The following is a 23,004-nucleotide window of genomic DNA, read 5'->3' as shown; positions in this document are numbered from 1 at the left end:
ATTCATTTTGATATTTGGCAAAACTAATATAATTATGTAAAGTTTAAAAAAAAAAAAAAAGCCAGCTTTTGCACTCTCCTCTTTAATCTTCATCAAGAGGCTTAGGGTGGTGTTAGCTGCATATCTGAGGTTATTGATATTTCTCCTGGCAATCTTGATTCCAATTCAGTTAGTTGGAAATATATACCATTTATGAATCATTAAGTTACTGATTCAAATCAAGTCCCTTTTATGACCCCGAACCACATCTTGCACCAGGATCTATTCATTGTTCTTTAATCTTTCTTTCTTATGTTTAGGTTAGCATGCATGTTTGATATTTCTGTCATTCTATATATGTCATTCTATATAATCACAATATATCATTGTGATTAGATATCCCATCTTGATTCTTACTCTTCAAGTGATGAGCTGACCACACTTTTTAGTATTGTTATTACATACTATGAGTCCCCTCATCATTTGCAGCCATTACTATTTAAGATTAGGATCACCAGCCAGCCCTTTTTGCTATGCCCCTTTCTTTAGTTAGCATAACAATATAAGAGTTGGTCAAAAATTCATCATTCAGTCTGTTTGTATCAGACAGAGGTATTCCAGAAATACCAGTACAGTTTAGAAGAGTCATTTATGGGAAAAACAAGAGCAATAGATGATCTTTAGCCAGATTGCTTATAGAGTGAGTATATTATATAGACTTAGAAATGGAAAGGACCTTAGATTTCATCTACTCCTCCTTTATAACAATTCAGGAAATACATGACACCACCCTTATAGCAGAAAGTGAAGAGAAACTAAAAAGCCTCTTGATGAAAGGGAAAGAGGAGAGTGAGAAATCTAACTTAAAGCTCAACATTCAAAAAACGAAGATCATGGCATCTGGTCCCATCACTTCATCGCAAATAGATGGGGAGACAATGGAAACAGTGACAGACTTTATTTTCTTGGGCTCCAAAATCACTGCAGATGGTGACTTGCAAACATGAAATTAGGATGCTTGCTCTTCGGAAGAAAAGCTATGAACAACCTAGATAGTGGATTAAAAAGCAGAGGCATTACTTTGCTGACAAAGGTCTGTCTAGTCAAAGCTATGGTTTTTCCAGTAGTCATGTATGAATGTGAATGTTGAAACATAAAGAAATTTGAGCACTGAAGAATTGATGCTTTTGAAGTGTAGTGTTGGAGAAGACTCTTGAGAGTTCCTCGGACTGCAAGGAAATCAAACCAGTCAACCCGAAAGGAAACCAGTCCTGAATATTCATTGGAAGGATTGATGCTGAAGCTGACACTGCAATTCTTTGGTGACCCGATGGGAAGAGCCAACTCCTTAGAAAGAACCCTGAGGTTGGGAAATATTGAAGGCAGGAGGAGAAGAAGATGAGAGAGGATGAGATAATTGGATGGCATCACCAACTCGATGGACATGAGTTTGAACAAACTCTGGGATTTGGTGAAGGACAGGGAAGCCTGGCATGCTGCAGTCTATGGAGCCACAAAGAGCTGGACACAACTGAGCAACTAAACCGAAGTGAACTGAACTGAACTTACATCATTCTAAGATGGTCATCTGGCCTTGGCCTGCAAACTTCTCATGATAGACATCCTTGTTTCTGGTGCAGCCTGTTCACTGTTGAGAGATGTAAAGATAACATTCTTTCCTGTGTAGATTAGAAATGTGCTTCCCAGTAACTTCTATGTATTCGTTCTTATTATATCAAGTAAAACTTGATAAAATAAGCTGAATCTATTCATTTATCAGACATTCAAATATTTAAAGACAGGTGTTATTAAAGTGGTCATCTCTATTTTAGCCTTTCCAGGATCCATTTTCCTTTCTTCTCAGAATAATCAATTTTCCAATGGTAAATTTATCTCCATCCTATTTTCCACTGATGGAATTTACCAAGGAATGAACGCTTTCTTATCCCTACCCTTTAGGATGTGCACATAATGGAGATCTTCTCATTTAGCATATTCAATTTCCCTGGCCACAGTGATTATTTCCGTCCTAGGCTAATCAACTAGTCCTAGTTCCTGATAGCTCCATTGGTAAAGAATCTGCCTGCAATGCAGGAGACCTAGGTTCAATCCCTGGGTTGGGAAGATCCCCTGGAGAAGGGAAAGGATACCCACTCCAGTATTCTGGCCTGGGAGAGTTCCATGGACTGTATAGTCCATGGAGTCACAAAGAGTTGGATACAACTGAGCGACTTTCACTTTCAGGCTAGTCATCCAAATGGATTCAGTAGGATGCTATACTGGGACTTCTATGAAAAATACTGGAGAAGAGAAGCTCTCCATCTTACAGAATTGCTAAAATACTGGAATATGAGGTTGGGACATGGGGAGAGATCCTGTCTGAGGATGAAGGTAAACCAAGAAAACAGTGCCTTGAAAATAAAACAAAGCCCTACCACATATATTGTCAGAGCACGTGGACTCAGCCCACACCTTATGCTGGGTTACTTCCTGAAGTTTTAGATACACAAGCCAAAAGATTGTATGTAAGTCAGTTTGAGTTGAGTTTCCCTTAGTTGTTCCCAAAGAGACTTAAATAATGCAGTTACAGTTTTGTAAGTCTTACCTTTTCTTAGCTAAAAATCTACAGCTTGATTCTCTGACCTTCTCCTCTCCTAGTCATATTATGATCTATTTGTTCTCAACTGTTTCCATGGAAACAGTTGAGGTACCTAGAACTGAGCATAGTACTTCAGATGAGATTACAATGTACTAGTGTGCAATGTGGTGTAACCTTTCCCTTCCTTGTTTATTCTCCCCTGGTCAATTTCCACTGATTGAACCCTACATTGCTTTAAACCTCTTTCCTCCCTTTTTGTACTTTGCCATCCTACTGGTTTATGCAACATCTGAATTTCTTAGGGCTTTCTAAAATGAACTTATGAGGCTATGCCTCACCTCTTCACCTCTCTACCTTTACTTCTAGTCCTTTCCTAAGCACACAGACTTATCTGGTCTATTGAAAGAGTTTTGAAACTTTTTTCCAATAGGGAGCCTCAAACCGAGGATCCTAGTAGAATCTTTTTATTCCCAATGTGCTTATTCATAATTTTTACAGTGTTGTAATCGTTTCAGCCATACAACAATGTGAATCAGCCTTGATTATGTCTATATTCCCTCCCTCCCTAGCCTCCCTCCTCTCCCTCCCATCCCATCCCTCCAGGTCATCATGAAAGAGTTTTGAATTTTGAGCTTGAGAAAGTAACTCATTCTCTCAGAGCTTTGGTGTTCTTTACTGCAAAACTGTGGTATTGCTTAGGACACTTTTTATTATAGATATTAGAAACTCCCAATCAAAATGGCTAATTAATGAGGATATATTAAAATAATAAGTCTGGAGTGAAGATGGCGTCAGGCAGTGGGACAAAAAACTTGGACTTTCGCCGAAAGTGGGACAAAGATGAATATGAGAAGCTTGCCGAGAAGAGGCTCACGGAAGAGAGAGAAAAGAAGGATGGAAAACCAGTGCAGCCAGTTAAGCGAGAGCTTCTCCGGCATAGGGACTACAAGGTGGACCTGGAATCCAAACTTGGAAGACAATTGTCATTACCAAGACCACCCCACAGTCTGAGATGGGAGGATACTACTGCAGTGTCGTGACTGTGTGGTGAAAGACTCCATTAACTTCCTGGATCACATTAATGGAAAGAAACATCAGCGAAACCTGGGCATGTCTATGCGTGTGGAACGTTCTACCTTGGATCAGGTGAAGAAATGTTTTGAAGTAAACAAGAAGAAGATGGAAGAGAAGCAGAAGGATTATGATTTTGAGGAAAGGATGAAAGAACTCAGAGAAGAGGAGGAAAAGGCCAAAGCCTACAAGAAAGAGAAGCAGAAGGAGAAGAAAAGGAGGGCTGAAGAGGACTTGACATTGGAGGAGGAGGATGAAATGGCAGCTGTGATGGGCTTCTCTGGCTTTGGTTCCACCAAGAAGAGTTACTGAGGCTTTCTATGCTTGGCTTTTTGCTGGGCCTAACTGTGTGTGTGTGGGCGTCATTTTGGGGGAGGTACTGGGGAAAGTCAGTAAGAGTGGCAATGGGGAGGCTAGAGGGTGGTGTTTCTGTTTTCTCCGCCTTGGGAGAGAGCACAGAATGCAAAGGAACATGCTGTGGCATATTCCTTCAGCCTCAGTACATCACTGGAGACACAGGACCTCTGACCATCTGATTTCCCAATAAAGAAAAACCCCTCTTCTTAGGCTGCTTTCCCGAAACTCCCCTTGCATCTTTCCCTCTTCATCTGTCCATCTCTTATCTGAGCATCCTACATTTATCCTGTGTTCTGCCTTTGTTTTAATTTTGACTCAGCCTACAGCAGAAGGGTTCTCTGGGTCCCCAGTTTCCAGTTGACAGTATATCCTTGATTCTCTCATCTCCCTGTGGTTCTCTGGCCAGGCATGTGTACTTCTGCCTGGATCTGTGGTATGTGCGGGTGCATGTGCATGAATCTGTCACATAGAGGGAGCCTGAGCTAGAGCCTCAAGAGCATTGCTGCCTTGGGGCCTGGTGTTCTCAGCTTCTTCAGAGCATGTAACAGGAAATTAAATGGGATGAGTGGTGTGGTTTTTGTCTGGTGAGTTTGTTAACTTTTGTTCTTCATATGTAAACTCTGTTCAGCTTTTCCTTTTTGTTTCATTTTATTGAGGATTACCCTGTTTTTGTCTTCCTTGTAAGCAGGCTCTTGGAAGAACCTGTTTGATGCAAAAAAGAAAAAGGAAAAAACCTCATATGGGAGCCCTTGGGTCTCAGAGGCTGTTCAACATGTATAATAAATGGCATTGACTGGGCCTATTTCACACATACACAAAAATAATAATAATAATAATAATAAGTCTGAAGGTAATACAATTTTAGTTCTGGTAAATTTGGTGGCTAAGTGCTGTCATCAAGATCCATGCTCCTTCTATCCTTCCATCTTGCTACATGCAGTGTGTTCTCCTCTGGCTAATTCCAATCTTCATGGCTTCAGGATGGCTGACACTGCTCCAGGCATCACAGATAGACATGAAAATGTCCACCGGCAAAAGAGGGACTCCTTCTCAAAAGGTTCTTTCAAAAAAAAAAAAAGTAAACATTTTCTAGAAGGTCCTCAGATTTCCTCTCACATTTCATTTTCCAGGAGTCTATCATGACCTTATTTAAGTCAGTCCCTGACAAGAGGTATTCAGATTGGTTAAGACCAGTGCTCTCAAACTAGTTATGTATCAGAATCACTTGTAGGACTTGTTAAAACACAGATTTATTGATTCTATCCCTACAGTTTCTGATTCAGTAGGTCGGATGCTGTTGTTTAGTCACTAAGTTTTGTCTGACTCTTTGTGATGCCATGGACTGTAGTCTGCCATGCTCCTCTGTCTATGGGATTTCCTAGGCAAGAATACTGGAGTGGGTTGCCATTTCCTTCTCCAGGGGATCTTCCCAACCCGGGGTTCAAACCCATGTCTCTTGCATTGGCAAGTGGAGAATCCAGGGAAGCCCAGGTCTGATGTAAGGCCACACAATTTCCTTTTCTAACAAATTCTCAGATGACACTGATGTTGTTGGTTGAGACCACAGTTAAGGAACCACTTACTGGCTTAGGAAAACCTTAGCCCTGGGATAGAAGTTGAGGCTGGGGCCCATATAGGGCAGGTAGTTTCCCTTAGGGATTTGTTATTAAGAAGGGAAAGGTAGGTAATCACAAATGTCCTGCTATGGGAACTATAATCCCTAATTCAGGATTGTCCTATGGGTTACAGATAATACATGTAAATTACCCATATGAGTAACTGCTACTATTATTGTTATTATTGATTCTGTTATAGACACTGTATTATAGATTCTTTCAATTTTACTTGCAAATTTGATAAGTATACTCTTCCATTTTATTCAGATCATCGATAATATATTGGACACACCAAGGGCAGATGGAGAATTCTGAAAATTTCACTAGAGATTTCCCAGATCACCAATATCGGTTCACTAACCAAAAATGCTTATGATTTAGTTTTTTAGTGATTTCACTTAATTGAACTGCCATCTAGTCTTATTTTTCCATCTTATCCAAAATAATATCTTAAGAGACTATAAAATAATTGGTTTCAGGTTTGCCTATACATCTCTATAGAAAAAATATAGAGTGAACTGTATGTTCTAGCATTTTATTAATAATTGTACCTAACATTCATATGGGGCTTTCCTGGTGGCTCAGACAGTAAAGTATCTGCCTGCAGCGTGGGAGACTAGTTCAATTCTTGGCTCAGAAAGATCTCCTGAAGAAGGGGACAGCGACTCACTCCGGTATTCTTGCCTGGAGAATTCCATGGACATAGAGTGCTTATCCTATCTGAGATACTGTTCAAATTGTTTTATTGTATATGAGTAGGTATGATTATTATCACTATTTCATGGAGCAGAAAACTGAGGCATAAAGAAGTTAGATAGCTTGCTCAAAGCCATGCAACTGGCAAAAGGAGGTAAAAGGATTCCAATCTATCCCAATGTAATCTCTGCTAATAGGCACAAAGACACATACACAGTACAATCAACAGAAAATGGCCATGGTCATAATCTAGTAATACTGGTACCTGAAATGCTCTCTCACACATACGCACACATACACATCTGCTTTATTCAGTTCGGCTTTTAAATGTTACACATTTTAGTAGGGTAATCTATTAAAATTGTTTAACAAGCCACAGTGTGTGGGACAATCTCTATGTATCAATGCTCAGTGAACCACTGTACTGAAAGGCTTATCATCATGGATTACAGACCTATTATACATGGAGAAGTGTATTTTAATATTGGTGCTTAATTAATACTTTAGTAAATATTTAGAGTAGAAATATTTACAAATATTTGCAACAACTTTTGCAGAGTTTCACGATTGGTTAGAATGGAAACGAAATAGCGTGGATGGTAGCTGTGAGAACAGGAATGTGCATTATACTAATTAAACGTGCTGAAACGCTAGCATGGTTTTGTCCTATTTTTATAAGGAAGTGACTAAAACTACCAACTAAATAAAAAAGTTCTTTATTTGAAGTTAGGGACAATCTTCAATGTATTTTGTCCCTTGGCTCTATTTTGAGGACTTTTCTGTGTCTGGCCTCTGATTGAACTTATTTTATCTCCTGACCACTAGTTTGTTCTCTGTAACTTGACTGGGAGGCTTGCTTCCCTAGACAGAAAACTGATTAGCGGTTTGTGAGCTCCCCAGATTTTCCTGGCCCTGAATTTTAGCAAATCTAGGGCGTCTTGGCAGAGGGTTTAGGCCTGGCTACCTGGCTGTCATCTCTGTATCTCTGTCACATTGCGTTAGGTCTGTTATACCAGTAGGTGTCATACTGGGCTGCACTTTCCCACAGAAATACATCAGGTAGAAATTCAGAATTCCTGTGCTATAAACTCTGAAAATAGAGCGCTCTACCATACAGAAGCAGGAAGTTGTACTATCTTAATTATGAATGCATCAGGTATGAAGGCCTTTCTCTCTTCCCAGGTCTCTCATAGAGCTTACACACAGCATTAGGGTTGTTCATCTAGGCAGCTGGTCTGCTTTCCTTAATGGGGTCAGGAACATGGGTATTTGATGAGACTCCCTTTGCTGTGCTAGGGCTGAGGTTGCCTTCCTAAAGGAAGCAGGCATTTAACTCCATGGTTCTCCGTCTAGAGTGTCCATCAGGATAACTGGGAGGGCTGCTTATCCCAGGGTTGGAGGCGGGGCAGGGATTCTTGCCCCTCCCCTCCCACCAACCACCACCCAAGAGCTTCTGAATTTGTGTTTCTGATGAATTCCCAGGTGATGTTGGGAGCAAATTCTGAAAGGCCCTGCTTTAACTTCAGGCTCTGTTTTTACTTGGCAGACTTTCCCAGTTGGATATATTAGGTTTGCCCTGTTCCCTTTTTCATTTTAAACTGCCCAGCACTTGCAGCTTTGGGGAGTAGCTCACATTAAGAAGACTTCTTAAAAATAAGAGCATGAGATAAAGAGTCACACTTCAGGTATTCTGTTGCAAGTTAAGATTTTGGATACAAGTAATAGAAAGGATTTTAGTTAACTTAGTGTAGTGGATACCATGGGGCTTCCAGCCAGATTCCCTCTTCCAGGCAATGAACTTGTTCTGTAATAGCTGCAAATGCTGTGGATAATCTAGAGGTAAATAACACACCCACTAATGCAGGATAGGTAAGAGATGCAGGTTCCATCCCTGGTTTGGGAAGATCCACTAGAGAAAGACATGGCAACCCACTCCAGTCTTCTTGCCTAGAGAATCCCATGGGTAGAGCAGCCTGGGAGACTACAGTCCATGGGCTTGCACAGAGTCAGACAAGACTGAAGCGACATAGCATGTATACATGCATGCACGCATGCTGTGGATAACGACTTATGGCTGTTACCTTCTTCAGAGAATTGCCTTTGACTAGTGAGAGCCACTTCTCCCAGAGACATCTAGGAAGTTTCACACCTATCTCCCCTTCATATATTTGGGGGTAAATAAAATATATTAAAGATAGTTTCACTTGTTTCTTTTTGCACATGTGGCCAATATTATATTCCTACTGGGTCACACTGGTCTAGAGCCTTCAGAGGTACATGGGTCAGGCCAAGGCTAGATTCTGTTTGAGACCACATATATGCTGAAGAAGTCAAGACTTGATGATTAAAAGGCTCAGGACAGCTGTGCAATGGAGAGTCATGACTTTTTAGACAGTTTCAGTGTCTGAATCCACCTGCACCCAGAATCCATCAGCTAAAGAAGAGGCTCCATCCCCATGAGGAAGGACCTTACAATACTATGGCAGGAGTGTGCAGTGATGTAGTCATTTGATTCTCCCAATCCTCTGCCAAATTACACTGCTGCTGCTGCTGCTGCTAAGTCACTTCTGTCGTGTCCAACTCTGCGTGACCCCATAGACGGCAGCCCACCAGGCTCCCCTGTCCCTGGGATTCTCCAGGCAAGAACACTGGAGTGGGTTGCCATTTCCTTCTCCGATGCATGAAAGTGAAAAGTAAAAGTGAAGTCGTTCAGTCGTGTCCGACTCTTAGCTACCCCATGGACTACAGCCCTCCAGGCTCCTCCATCCTTGGGATTTTCTAGGCAAGAGTACTAGAGTGGGGTGCCATTGCCTTCTCCACCAATGACACTAGCAACCATTTATTTACAAGGTAAAAATAAACCAGAGAAAAGAGAATACCCACACCTTTTGATGGGTCTTGATACAGGGACCGAATTAACATATGGAAGGGTACTCAAAGTGCCATCATTGACTTCCTGTTAGAATAGAGACCTATCAGGGCCCAGAAATAAATGGCGCTCTAGCCCACATCTATCTCAAGGAGGGTCCGTTAGGTCCACGGACACACCTGGTGGCCATGTCTCTGGTTTCTAAGTGTATATTCATAATGGAGCCCTCAAAGTGTGTTCTTTGTCCCATTAAATCCAACTTATTGTACCAGGAAAGGCCAAGTAGAAGCCCTAAAAGTGTCCCCAACCTACCTTTACCAACACAGTGAGTCAAATCACCATTTATTCCACTAACAAAACATTGTAAAGCAACCATACTCTGATAAAAATTTAAAAAACAAACAAACAAAAAATCACCAAGCAAACGAAATGCCAATAAAACCAAACTCATTCCAGGGAAGATTATAGAGATTTAGCACCACACTCAAAGAGTGCAAAGAGTTGGACACGACTGAAGAGACTGAGCACATGGCATAGAAGCTGAAGTATCCTAAGACATCCTCTCAGAAGTAAAGGACAGGATGTCGTACCCCGTGCCTCCTACCATTAAGAGAGAAGCAAAATGTTTGGTAATCCTCTTTGGTGTTTGGGGTAGCACTTGAGAATTCTGCTATGACCATTGTATGCGTGAAGTGAATGTCTGCTAATTTTGAGTGGGGTTGAAGACAGGAAAAGCCCGCCGCAGACTGGGGCTGAAATACAAGCAGCCCTGACACTGGAGTCATAGGCATGAGCGTATTAGAAGTACCTGTGGTCGAAAAGGAGGCCACTAGAAAAGTCCTAGTAGGAGAGTTGTAGGCACAACCCCAGAAATTAAAACAGAGCTGCTTACTTTTTGACTCTCCACAAGGGAATGCAGCTCTGGTAATACCTTGATTTTATTCTGGTGGGACTGTGTTGGACTTGTGACCCCCAGAAATATACAAAAATAAATTTATGTTGTTTACACCATGGAAATTGTGGTACTTTGTTACATAGCTCAGAGACAACAAGTACACTGGACTTTCCTGGCCTTTATCACCTTTTTTGCAAAGTAGGAATAATTCCATCTTCCTTTCCTACAGAGAACAAACGGAGACATCACATGGGGTAGTGCTTGGAAAACTTTAAAATGCTGGGCAAACAATAGGTATTATTAGATTTAGAACCAGTTGAAGTGATACTATCAGAAGATGTCTTGTTCTTGCAAATAGGCAATTACACTGATTGTTCCTAATGCTTGAAAATGCAATAAAGTAAAGGAAATAAATTATTTAAAACTCTGTTTTGGTACATCAACACTTGACAATATCTAAACCTAATGAGGTCACTTGAGTAAACATAGAAAGCTCTGTTAGTGAAGATTATATACATGTCACAACAGGAATAGAAGACAGAAGAACTGAACTATTGCTATTTTAATATATGAGTAAGCACTTAAACACAAGCAGAAGCAAAAGACCAAACTCCGTAACAGGTAGATGAAAAAGCCGTGATTTCTTTCCAATTCTTGGTTTTACAAGCCTACAAGCATTTCAGTTTTTAGACCCTTGAGGTTGCCCGTGCAATCTGTAAAATTAATCTCTCTTCAGTGGAACTAACTTCAATAGCTTCCTTGCAGGGAATATTCCCTGACTACGATGCTCAACCATATAAACCTGATTTTAATATATATATATTTTAATATAGCTCTTGGCCTGACAGAATGAAAAGTTAATATGTGATTCCTAAAATGTGTGATTCCTAAAATCCAAATAGCAGATCCCATCTCCATTTACTTTATCGAGTCTGATTTTATTGTGCTGATTCTCAAGCACCAATAGGTGCTTGTATTGTCAGTCTCTTGGCCTCGATTTCTTAATTGCCAAAGTAATGCAAAATAGCTGTTTATTTCTTATACATGGTTAATTATGTTGCCTCATTTATTTTAGAAGGGACCACAGAGCTTGTTTAGATAGGTGGATGGGCCACCTCTTTGCTTTTGAGGATAATTATTTCCAAAGAAGGTTTTAAAATATAGGCCACTTTGTTCTGAGTTTTTTAAAAAAGACAATCAGATCTATATGGTTGAGCATCGTAGTCAGGGACTATTCACTGCAAGGAAGCTATTCAAGTTAGTTCCACTGAAGAGATTAATTTTACAGATTGCACAGGCAACCTCAAGGTTCTAAAATCTGAAATGCTTGTAGGCTTGTAAAACCAGGAATTGGAAAGAAATCATGGCTTTTTCATCTACCTATTACGGAGTTTGGTTTTTGCTTCTGCTTGTGTCTAAGTGCTTACTCATTCCTTTTTGCTTCTCACTACTACAGATCTCCTTTCTCTGCTTAATTGTCAGCAAGCATAGAGCTAAAAATGACTGCCTCAGGACAGCCTCTATGTCTATTGAGGTTGCACATATCACTGTATTTCCCCATACCACTTCTTAGTGTAAAATAAGTATAGAGAATATGTTTGATTACTAGCTGGTTAGAGGATTGGATACTTAAAGTCTGATACTTAAAGCACACTCCTAGTTCAATGAGCTGTGGTGTTGAGGTCACAGGGTACGAACTCAGCTGCGGTGGTCTGCAACTAGAACCAGGTAGCTCTCAGAGAAGAAGGCAACAGGGAGGCAGACGCCTCTACACGTCTCTTATATTTAATCATACCTAGCACTTTCGTTCCTTTACCTGAAGGATGAGTCCAGTTAGGTTTGTGCCCTTGACCAAGGTTTATCACTATTTAGCTTCAAAGCGTTACATATTGCCTCCTTTCATGAGAGTAAATGAATACAGTGAGTACAATCTCATATATCGAAAAGACTTTTCACAAATATTGTTGAAAGTAACAAAATCACTGCAGATGGTGACTGCAGCCATGAAATTAAAAGACACTTACTCCTTGGAGGGAAAGTTATGACCAACCTAGATAGCATATTGAAAAGCAGAGACATTACTTTGCCAACAAAGGTTCATCTAGTCAAGGCTATGGTTTTTCCAGTGGTCACGTATGGATGTGAGATTTGGACTGTGAAGAAAGCTGAGCGCCAAAGAATTGATGCTTTTGAACTGTGGTGTTGGAGAAGACTCTTGAGAGTCCCTTGGACTGCAAGGAGATCCAACCAGTCCATTCTAAAGATCAGCCCTGGGTGTTCTTTGGAAGGAATGATGCTAAAGCTGAAACTCCAGTACTTTGGCCACCTCATGCAAAGAGTTGACTCATTGGAAAAGACTGATGCTGGGAGAGATTGGGGGCAGGAGGAAAAGGGGACGACAGAGGATGAGATGGCTGGATGGTATCACTGACTCGATAGACATGAGTTTGAGCAAACTCCGGGGGATGGTGATGGACAGGGAAGCCTAGTGTGCTGCAATTCATGGGGTCACAAAGCGTCGGACACGACTGAGCGACTGAACTGAACTGAACTGAACAAAATTTTGTCCTTTGTGAGTTTATAATCGTAATTTTTCTACAGTTACTTCCATAAAGCTAGGAATAATATCTGTTCATAGCTGGGGTTATACCAAGGTTGTTTATTTGATTTCCCTTGAAGAAAGACTGCTTCCCAGATGGCTCAGTGGGTAAAGAATCTGCCTGCAATGCAGGAGCCACAGGAGACTTCAGTGCAATCCCTGGGTCAGGAAGATCCCCTGGAAAAGGACATGGCAACCCATTCCAGTACTCTTGCTTGGGAAATTCCATGGACAGAGGAGTCTGGCAGGCCACAGTCCATGTCATTGCAAAGAGTTGGACATGACTGAGCACAACAAGGCCAGGAGTGGGAGGTGGGGTTTGGGGGTGAGGGGGCAGTCCTTGAGGAAGGACTGGGCCTTCCCAGGTGGTGCTAGTGGTAAAGAACCCATCTGCCAATGCAAGAGTCACAGAAGATGAAGGTTTGATCCCTGGGTTGGGAAGATCCCCTGGTGGGTGGCATGGTAACCCACTCCAGTGCTCTCACCTAGAGAATGCCATGGACAGGGGAGCCTGGTGGGCTATAGTCCGTAGGGTCACAAAGAGTTGGACATGTCTGAAGTGACTTAGCATGCATGCACAAGGAAGAACTGATGTAATGCCTGTCATCTTGGGCTATCTTGATGACTAAGTGGATGTATTTTTCTGCTTTCTGATGGTAATTTCTGGGACACATAATATTTCCTTCAAATACATATTGATCTATAACTAGTAAATCAAGGAAAGGACTTTTAACTTAGCAATAAAAATCTGAGTTCACAGAATCTAAAAACATAATGCCGAAGCAAAAATCTTAATTTCCCATTGCAGGGAAAGTTTGTGTTATCTGTGGTATTTCATTAAGAAGAACATAAATGTTCTTGTCAGCAGTGCAACTAGAAATGTTTGTGAGCCTGGTAGCATTGTGGAAAGTATCTCTTAGGTTGCTTAAGTTCTAGAATTCTAATTAATTTGAATTTTATAGAGAAATTTATTACAAAAAGATTGATAATACAAGTTAGAGGCTAAGTGTATTAAACAAAATCATGAAGGACTGGTCCAGGATAAAAGACTGACAAAACTGACAACATCAGGTTGTCTGAAGTTGCTTTCACTGTGGTTTATTTCTGGGCCAGTAAACGAGATAAATGACATTAAGGATACAAATGATCGAGTTGATGCAGTTACTTGCATGTCTGGTTTTTCATGGAAGTAACTGACATTCAATATGCATAGAAGGATACATAGACTGAGCAATCCAAAGGTCAGGAAAGCAAAGAAACTCTACTGTAGCTTTTTTATTTTTTGGCTGGGGAAAAGACTAAAATTATTACTTGCTGTCACCTTGGTTATATAGCATCATGTTCTATTTCTTAGTCACCAGGCATTCAATATACTTATTCACGTCCTACCACATTACACTATTTTTTCTTTCATTTTTAACTTCAGGAAACTGTGGTCATGAAAAAAAAATCCCCAAACATTATTGCCACGCTCTCTATTAGACCACAGTCTGGAGCCAGAATGAATCAGATCCAGTTCTGCTAACCTGTGGGAGATGTGACAAATTATTTAACTTCTTTTTGTCTCAGCTTATTCAACTTTAAAAGATGAAGTAAAAAAACTTTTGCTTTCCAATATGATCTAAAATGGTATTAGGCAAATTCTCTTGCAAGAAACAACTATAATACTGTAAACATGTATGAAGCATCTGTTTAGGGGTACTGGACAATAGACAAGAGAAGCTGTGGTCCTTGAGTGGAGGAAAACATAGCTTTCTGTTTGGGGTAGAAACTTTCCAAACTGTGGTTCTCATAAGAGGAATTCTACAGAGACCGACACATTTAGCTGTGCCAAAGAAACAAGGAAAGATTTGAGAGTGCTGAGGTGAGTGAAATTTGTAAGAAAGAAGATTAGAAGGGGTTATGCACACAATAAGATATATAAATATGCATATGGATCTCCTTGAATATTTGACTGAATATTCAGATGTATAAGATTAGAGCAAGACCTAGAAAAGAGCAGCTATCAGGGAACTGTGAGCCAAATATGATTTTATGTGAGCTGAATATATTACCCTGTTCTGGGAGACACTGGGATTGGAGTTAGTATAGACACTTCACTGAAAACCCTGGAGATTCCATTGATATCACAGAAAAAACACTTAGGAGTAGGGCTTATCTAGTCTTATAGTAAGGGAGAGTCTAGATGCTCTTACAAAGACTAAAACAAAAAGTTTCAAAAGCATCATGTTGTTGCATCCATATATTAACTGCTTGACAGAATAAATCTCGACAGTGTGTAAAGTAAGACAAATTCAAGCTCCCCAAACTGTATCATTCAAAATGTTTGGCACATAGAAAAATCAAGGACATGTAATTTATAACCATGAGAATAATTAATAGAGATCCAGAGGTGAGACATGTGTTGAAATTAGTATATGAGCACTTTAAAACTGCTGTTCAAATATATCTGAGGATTTAAAAGAAAATAGTCATAATATTTATATAGGGAATCTCAACAGAGAAATGAAAACTATTAAAAAAAAACAGACATTTTTGAAAGAAAAAATATAACATCTGAAATGAAAATTTTCCTGAAAAAGAATTTGAAAAAATAATGATTAAAGTTCCCCAAATTTGATAAAAAATATTATCAACCCACAGCGAAGACACTTAACAAATCCCAAGAATTTAAGGTTAAACATAAAGAAAACCATATCTAGGCTCATTATAGTCAATTTGGTAAAATTCAAAGATAAAGGGGAAAATCTTTTTAAAAAAACTGGAACAAGAGATTGTGAAGATTGTGTACATATATATATGAACAATGAGAATAATCTGTACTTTTCATCAGAAATAATGCAAGCCACAAGACATTGCATCTACATTGTTAAAGTCCTAAAAGAAAACCATCAACATGGATAGACAGATAGATCAATGGAACAGAATAGGAAATCTTGTAATAGAACCCATACCACAGCTAAATTGTTTCCATTGTTAGTTTTGGAATCAGACATGAAAGCAATTGAGGCAAGGAAAGGTTTTTTTTTTTTGCTAAATGACAATTGAATCACTGAATCTCTATATAAAAAAAATTAGATAAACTTTGACACCTGCCTTGCAACATACTTAAAAAAGAAAAAAAAAATAAGTCAAGATGAATCATAAACCAAAACATAAAAGTTAAATCTATAAACTTTCTAGAATAAAACAGGAGAATATCTTCCTTACCTTGGTGTAAGAAAAGTCTTATACAGAATACCACAAGCATTCACACTGAAAGATAAAAGACAATTTGCTACTGCTGCTGCTGCTAAGTCGCTTCAGTCGTATCTGACTCTGTGCGACCCCATAGACGGCAGCCCACCAGGCTCCCCCATCCCTGGGATTCTCCAGGCAAGAACACTGGAGTGGGTTGCCATTGCCTTCTCCTAAAAGACTAGTTAGGCCTCCTCAAAACGCAAAACTTTTACTCATTAAAACCCTTCATTAACATAGTGAATAGCTAAACACACACAGGAAGAAATTATTGACAAACATCCCACTGGCCAAGGGCTTGTATTTATGATATGAAGTAATTCCCACCATTCAATAATAATAATACAAAAAACCTCAATTATAAACAGACAAAGAACAGGCACTTCACAGTGGAAGAATACAAATGACTAGTAAGCAAATGAAAATATGTTCCATATTACTATTTATCAGGGAAATAAAAATTGAAAGCAAAATGTGGTATCACTGCATATCTATAAGCATGGTTACATTTTAAAGGGTAACAAAACCAAATATTGATGAGGCTATGCGACAACTGCAAAATACAATATTGGTGGGAATGTTAAATGATACAATCACTTTGGGAAAATATTTGGTAGTTCCTATAAAGTAAAACAAACACCTAACCTATGGCCCAACAATTCCAATTTCATTGCAAGAGAACTGAAATCATATGTTCATGAAAAGATCTGTACAAGATTATTGACAGCAGTTTTGTTCACAGTAACTCACAACTGGAAATATCACAAATGTCTATCAATAAGAAAATTGGAAAACAAATCGTGGTATATTCACATGGCAATTCACTGTTTATGTATGTTACTAAATGGATGAATCTCAAAACCATTATTCTGAGCAAAAGAAGCCAGACACAAAAGAACACATATCATATCACTCCATTTATAAGTAGTTCTAGAACAGGGTTAACTCAAGAATGGTGATAGAAGTCAGAAGAGTGGCTGATTCTGGAGATGGTTCAGGAAAAGAGGACTTGGGTATCAGGGAAAGTTTTGGGATGATGGACTCTTTTGTATGTTGCACACATCTGTCTAAACTCATTTTGCTTTTATTTAAAGTTTTTTTTATGTGACCTTTTTAAAAGTCTTCACTGAATTTGTTACAATGTTGCTTCTGTTTTACCATTTGGTTTTTTGGCCACAAGGCATGTGGGATCTTAGCACCCCCAGCAGGGATCAAACACTCACCAACTGCATTGGAAAGCGAAGTCTTAACCATTAGACTGCCAGGGAGGTCCCATAAACTAATTTTTCTTTATGCATGTTATACTTTAAATTGAAAAAGAAAAGAAACAGATGTAATACTAGTAACTGCTTTATAAGGGTGTTGTGGAAATGGAGTAAGTATATATAGAGGTCATGTATGGATATGAGAGTTGGACTGTGAAGAAGGCTGAGGGCCGAAGAATTGATGCTTTTGAACTGTGGTGTTGGAGAAGACTCTTGAGAGTCCCTTGGACTGCAAGGAGATCCAACCAGTCCATTCTGAAGGAGATCAGCCCTGGGATTTCCTTGGAAGGAATGATGCTAAAGCTGAAACTCCAGTACTTTGGCCACCTCATGTGAAGAGTTGACTCATTGGAAAAGACTCTGTTGCTGGGAGGGATTGGGGGCAGGAGGAGAAGGGGACAACAGAGGATGAGATGGCTGGATGGCATCACTGACTTGATGGACGTGAGTCTCAGTGAACTCTGGGAGTTGGTGATGGACAGGGAGGCCTGGCGTGCTGCGATTCATGGGGTCGCAAAGAGTCGGACAGGACTGAGCGACTGATCTGATCTGATCTGATATATAGAGGTAGAGGAGAAGAGGGGGAGAGGGAGGGAGAGAGAAGAAGAGAAAGAGAAAGAGAGGGGAGAGAGTGAGGACAACCTTACAATAGCACCTAAAAATTGTCAGTACTAAATAAGCATTAGAAATTATTATTATAATTCATGTTGTTAGTTCTAATGTGCCATTCATCTAATGTCCTATTAGTGGTTCTGCACAAATGTTCAAAGCATGGATTATATTTCAGAATTTTGGAATTATACCTCACATTTCATAGAATGAGACTCTTCTGGTATTATTCAGCTCCACTATTAAAAAGGCATTGCAGCTGTTTCTACTCCTGAAACCTCGTGACACTCTGCAAATTCCCCATCTGTGCTTCCCTGCCAGCTGACTTCTAAATGGCTGCAAGTTTTCCTTGCCATTCAATTATCGAGAATTTTAATGCAAGTAATTAATCCCTTGATCAAATGGTATAGAATTAGACTGCTTTGACTGTTGCCTTCCCTCAAGAGATCTTAAGCTTCCACAGAATATAACATTTAAAGTACATTTAAACAAAACATGGGGTAGTTTAGAAACAGGTTTTGTGTTAATATCTTCAAAATCCATAGCCCAAAGCATTCATCCGATGAAACAAAAATACTCTTTTGCCCGAATTTTTTGGGGAATTGCTTCATCTACACAGTGCAGAGGTGCCAATATTTCAGCTAAATAGTAGGATGAAAATAACGGAGAGTTACCTTCTTCAAGCGACAAATAGAAACCAAACATTAACGGTGGCGATGATACTGAATACTGGGGTAGTTTATTCTTAAAAAGAATTTTGGTTTTTACCCCTCTGGCTTGAGAAGAAAATATCCACTGACAGATGCTGACAACTGAAATGTAAATGGTAAAATTAGAGGGTTGAAGATAACTGTTCTAACCTATCATTGACAGTGGGAGTCAGTTGAACATGATTTCTTGGGTCTTATCTGTTTTTGTAGTGATTTCAAAGATGACAATATTCTGTCCCAGGACATTCTTACAGAGAAGACAGTAGCTCAGAATTAAGATCACAGGACACTTAACAAAAAAAGACCACAGGAAACTAAGGACTAAAGTAATTCATTAAATTAGGAAAAACAAAGCCACACTCTAACTTGAATGTGGTTTGGTATAATAATTCCACTTTCCTTAGCAACTAGATGTAACGTAATGTCCACCAGTTGGCTGGCAGTAGCTTCAGTACCTGAGAAGGCAATGGCACCCCACTCCAGTACTCTTGCCTGGAAAATCCCATGGATGGAGGAGCCTGGTAGGCTGCAGTCCATGGGGTCGCTGGGATTCGGATACGACTGAGTGACTTCCCTTTCACTTTCCACTTTCATGCATTGGAGAAGGCAATGGCACCCCACTCCAGTACTCTTGCCTGGAGAATCCCATGGATGGAGGAGCCTGGTGGGCTATAGTCCATGGGGGCGCTAAGAGCTGGGCACGACTGAAGCGACTTAGCAGCAGCAGCTTCATTACCCCAATTCCACATAATTACTGTGTTTGATCAAGCAGAGCTGAACTAACAGCTGATCCAGATATTAGTCTGTGCTCCCATTTTAGCTAAAAAAAGTTTACAAGGTACGCATTTTCTTTTTTCCCTTCCACTGCATAGAACATGGCATTTCATACTATATTTACAGTGTTGAACAGTAATCCGTTACTGCAATCTTGTGAGGCTGCAAAGAACAAAGAGCTGTATTTGGGACGTTAAGAAGGGCAATTCTAAAGACACACACACACACGCACACATATATATATACACATATATATATGTATATATATAGGTAAAACTAGAAGAGTATTCTGGGAAAGAGGAGTCAGGGGCTTATAATGACAAAAACCATAAGGTTGTTAAAGGTATCTGGCAAAGATTCTGATTGACTCTGATGCAGGAAAGAAATATTTTTCCTTAGGGTATAGGCTATCATTAGTTATTTAAGGTAAAATCCAATCAGTAGGCAGGCCATTATGAGTTATTTTAGGGTAAAGGGCCAATAAGTATCTTGAGTTTCTGGAACATTGGGCAGAGGTTCTAAATGCCAGTGTTAGGAAAATAAGTGGTCAAATTTCAGATTTTGTCTGGCCTGAGATGTGTGTAAGCCACACTTCATCAAGGGCCTCCTGGATCCATTTTAGAAAGCTTTCTTAGCAATATTAATGTCACTTTTATTTTCCTTTCATAGTAGTCAAAGAGCTTTTGAAGTTAGACACCACATTAGATATGCAACTGAGTAGGAAATGGCAACCCACTCCAGTATTTTTGCCTGGAAAATCCCACATAAAGAGGAGACTGGTGGGATACAGTCCATGGGGTTGCAAATAGTCAAACACAACCTCATGCACATGCACGCATGCATGATATGGAAGACTTTGTCAAGAGGTAAGGTTAGCAACTGTACCATAATTTGAACATTCTTTGGCATTGCCCTGCTTTGGGATTGGAATGAAAACTGACCTTTTCCAGTCTTGTGGCCACTGCTGAGTTTTCCAAATTTGCTGGCACACCGAGCACAGATAATAGCATCATCTTTTAGGATTTGAAATAGCTCAGCTGGAATTCCATCACCTCCGCCAGCTTTGTTTGTGGTAATGCTTCCTAAGGCCCACTTCACACTCCAGGGTGTCTGGCTCTCACCATCGTGGTTATCTGGGTCATTAAGACCTTTTCTGTAGCTGGACTTACACAAGGCAGGGGAACCAGAGATCAAATTGCCAACATCTGTTGGATCATAGAAAAAACAAGGGAACTCAAAAGAAAAATCTATTTCTGCTTCATTGACTATGCTAAAGTCTTTGACTAAGTGGATCACAGAAAACTGTGGAAAATTCTTAAAGAGATGGGAATAAAAGACCATCTTACCTGTCCCCTGAGAAACCTGTATGCAGGTTACGAAGGCAACAATGAAACCAGATATGAAACAATGGATTGGTTCCAAATTTGGAAAGGAGTACATCAAAGTTGTATATTGTCACCCTGCTTATTTAACTTACATGCAGAGTACATCATGTGAAATTTCTTTCTGGATGAGCTACAAGCTGAAATCAAGATTGGCAGGAGAAATAACAACCTCAGATAGGCAGATGACACCACTGTTATGGCAGAATATGAAGAGGAACTGAACAGCCTCTTGATGAAGGTGAAAGAGGAGAGTGAAAAAGCTGGCTTAAAAATCAACATTCCGAAAATTAAGATCAAGGCATCCGAAGCCATCACTTCAAGGCAGATAGATGGGGAAAAAGTGGAAATAGTGACAGATTTTATTTTGGGGGGCTCCAAAATCACTGTGGACAGTGATTGCAATCATGAAATTAAAAGATGCTTGCTCCTTGGAAGAAAAGCTATGACAAACCTAGATAGTGTATTAGGAAGCAGAGACATCATTTTGCTGATAAAGATCTGGATAATCAAAACTATGGTTTTTCCAGTAGTCATGTATGGATGTGAGAGTTGGACCATAAAGAAGGCTGAGCACTGAAGAACTGGTGCTTTCAAACTGTGGTGCTGGAAAAGACTCTTGAGAGTCCCTTGGACAGCAAGAAGATCAAACCAGTTCATCCTAAATGAAATTAGTCCTGAATATTCATTGGAAGGACTGATGCTGAAGCTGACGTGAAGAGCTGACTCATTGGGAAAGACACGGATGTTGGAAATATTGAAGGCAGGAGGAGAAGGGGGCAACAGAAGATGAGATGGTTGGATGTCATCACTGACTCAATGGACATGAGTTTGAGTAAACTCAGGGAGACAGTGAAGGAGAGGGAAGCCCAAAGAGTCAGACACGACTGAGCGACTGAATAACAACAGCATGGTTAGGAAGACTTCTTACAATTGTAACTTTTAGTCCTTGGAATTGCTCTTAATGAAGAGATTTAGTTAAAGAAATATATTTTCTAGAATAGATTCCAATGTTTGAGTGAAATATTTTGTCTCTTTTCCTAGAACTTGTCCTGGATCTACTTTTCATGGGAAAACTTCTAATGAGAAGATTCTCAAAAAGTCCAGGTTTAGAAATATTAAACAAGAGATGTGTATTGCTCCTCCAAACAAAGGGGATACCAGAAATTTAATCCATAAAAGTTATTTTATCCTAAAATAATGTTATCTCTTTTTGGAGTGCTATTGTTGGTAAGTTACTTTTTCACTCATAACATCATTCAGGCAATAATTTGTCTGACTCTTTTAGCATTAAATTAGGATAGCTCTTGAAATTCTTCAAATGGTTGATACAAGTGGCTCATTTAAAATATTCCTGCAAACCTAAAAACCAATTTCAGGCAAAATCAACATACCAGCCCCCAAACACCCATCCATCCAACCGGTTGACCAACAAACTGATAAAAGTACATTTACATTCATCAACTTTTCACGCATTTATAAGGCCATTCACAGTTATACCTACCTAATACTAAATTGTATGAAAACTGTTTAGATAAAGAAAGAAACAAGTAACAAAATAAAACTAAATAGACCAAAAAAAAAAAAAAAAATCCTGTTGAACAAATACCCTATAGTGTAAATCCCTGACGTGAAGCTGTTGATTATCAAGGCATCCATTTCAAAGACATCTGTCTGGAATAAACATTGCCAGCTATATGTCACAGCTACTAGTAAAACAACTAGACAAGGAACCAGGCTGCCTCCTCCCAAGACGTTGCCCTTCTAGAAAACCCTGGGTAACTTGGATAACTGACCACTTAATTGATTCCACTTTTCACTTCCCATTTCCTAATTCTCACCCTTAGGTCTTAAATTAACCAATAAAAAATTAAATCATGAAAACCCTGGGCATCCCTTGTACCCCAATAAAAGCAGAGCCCCAGGTCCACAAACTTCCCTCTCTCTCTCCCCTTGATCTCACTGTATGGCCTTGGTTGTGCTGGGTATCTTCTAGTACCTGTGAGTAATAAGCCGTCTCTCATAGTTCCCTGGTGGTTTATGTTGAAGTCCACCTTGCAATTATAATAAGAACCAGTAGGACTGGTCCAGCCACAACACTGGCTCCAGAGCAGGCAATATCTATGGGGCCTTGCCACAGGTAGTTTGGATCTAGGTAAGTGTCCCAGGCATTACTAGCTGATAACAGCACTATAGTGTAACTATTCATTGGCAGAGACACACAGGACACATACTCCTAAAGAAGTTTGTTTCTATTGTTTTTTTCCAAAAATCAAAGAAAAAAAGTTTTTTTAAAAGTTCACTAAATTTTATGCAAAATTCAACACAAAATTGCTTTGAGTATGT

At 39.7% G+C, this 23,004-nt stretch overlaps 1 pseudogene; it reads left to right on the top strand.

Annotated features, from left to right (window-relative positions):
* Positions 1–3,363: 3,363 nt before the first annotated feature.
* LOC138984235 (zinc finger matrin-type protein 2 pseudogene) lies at positions 3,364–4,055 on the top strand (annotated as a pseudogene).
* The last annotated feature ends 18,949 nt before the right edge of the window (positions 4,056–23,004 follow it).

This window comes from Bos mutus, chromosome 20 (genome assembly GCF_027580195.1).
Source record: "Bos mutus isolate GX-2022 chromosome 20, NWIPB_WYAK_1.1, whole genome shotgun sequence".
Taxonomy (NCBI): domain Eukaryota; kingdom Metazoa; phylum Chordata; class Mammalia; order Artiodactyla; family Bovidae; genus Bos; species Bos mutus.
The sequence above is the reverse complement of the archived record's forward strand: the minus strand, read 5'-3'. Positions and strand labels throughout refer to the sequence as shown.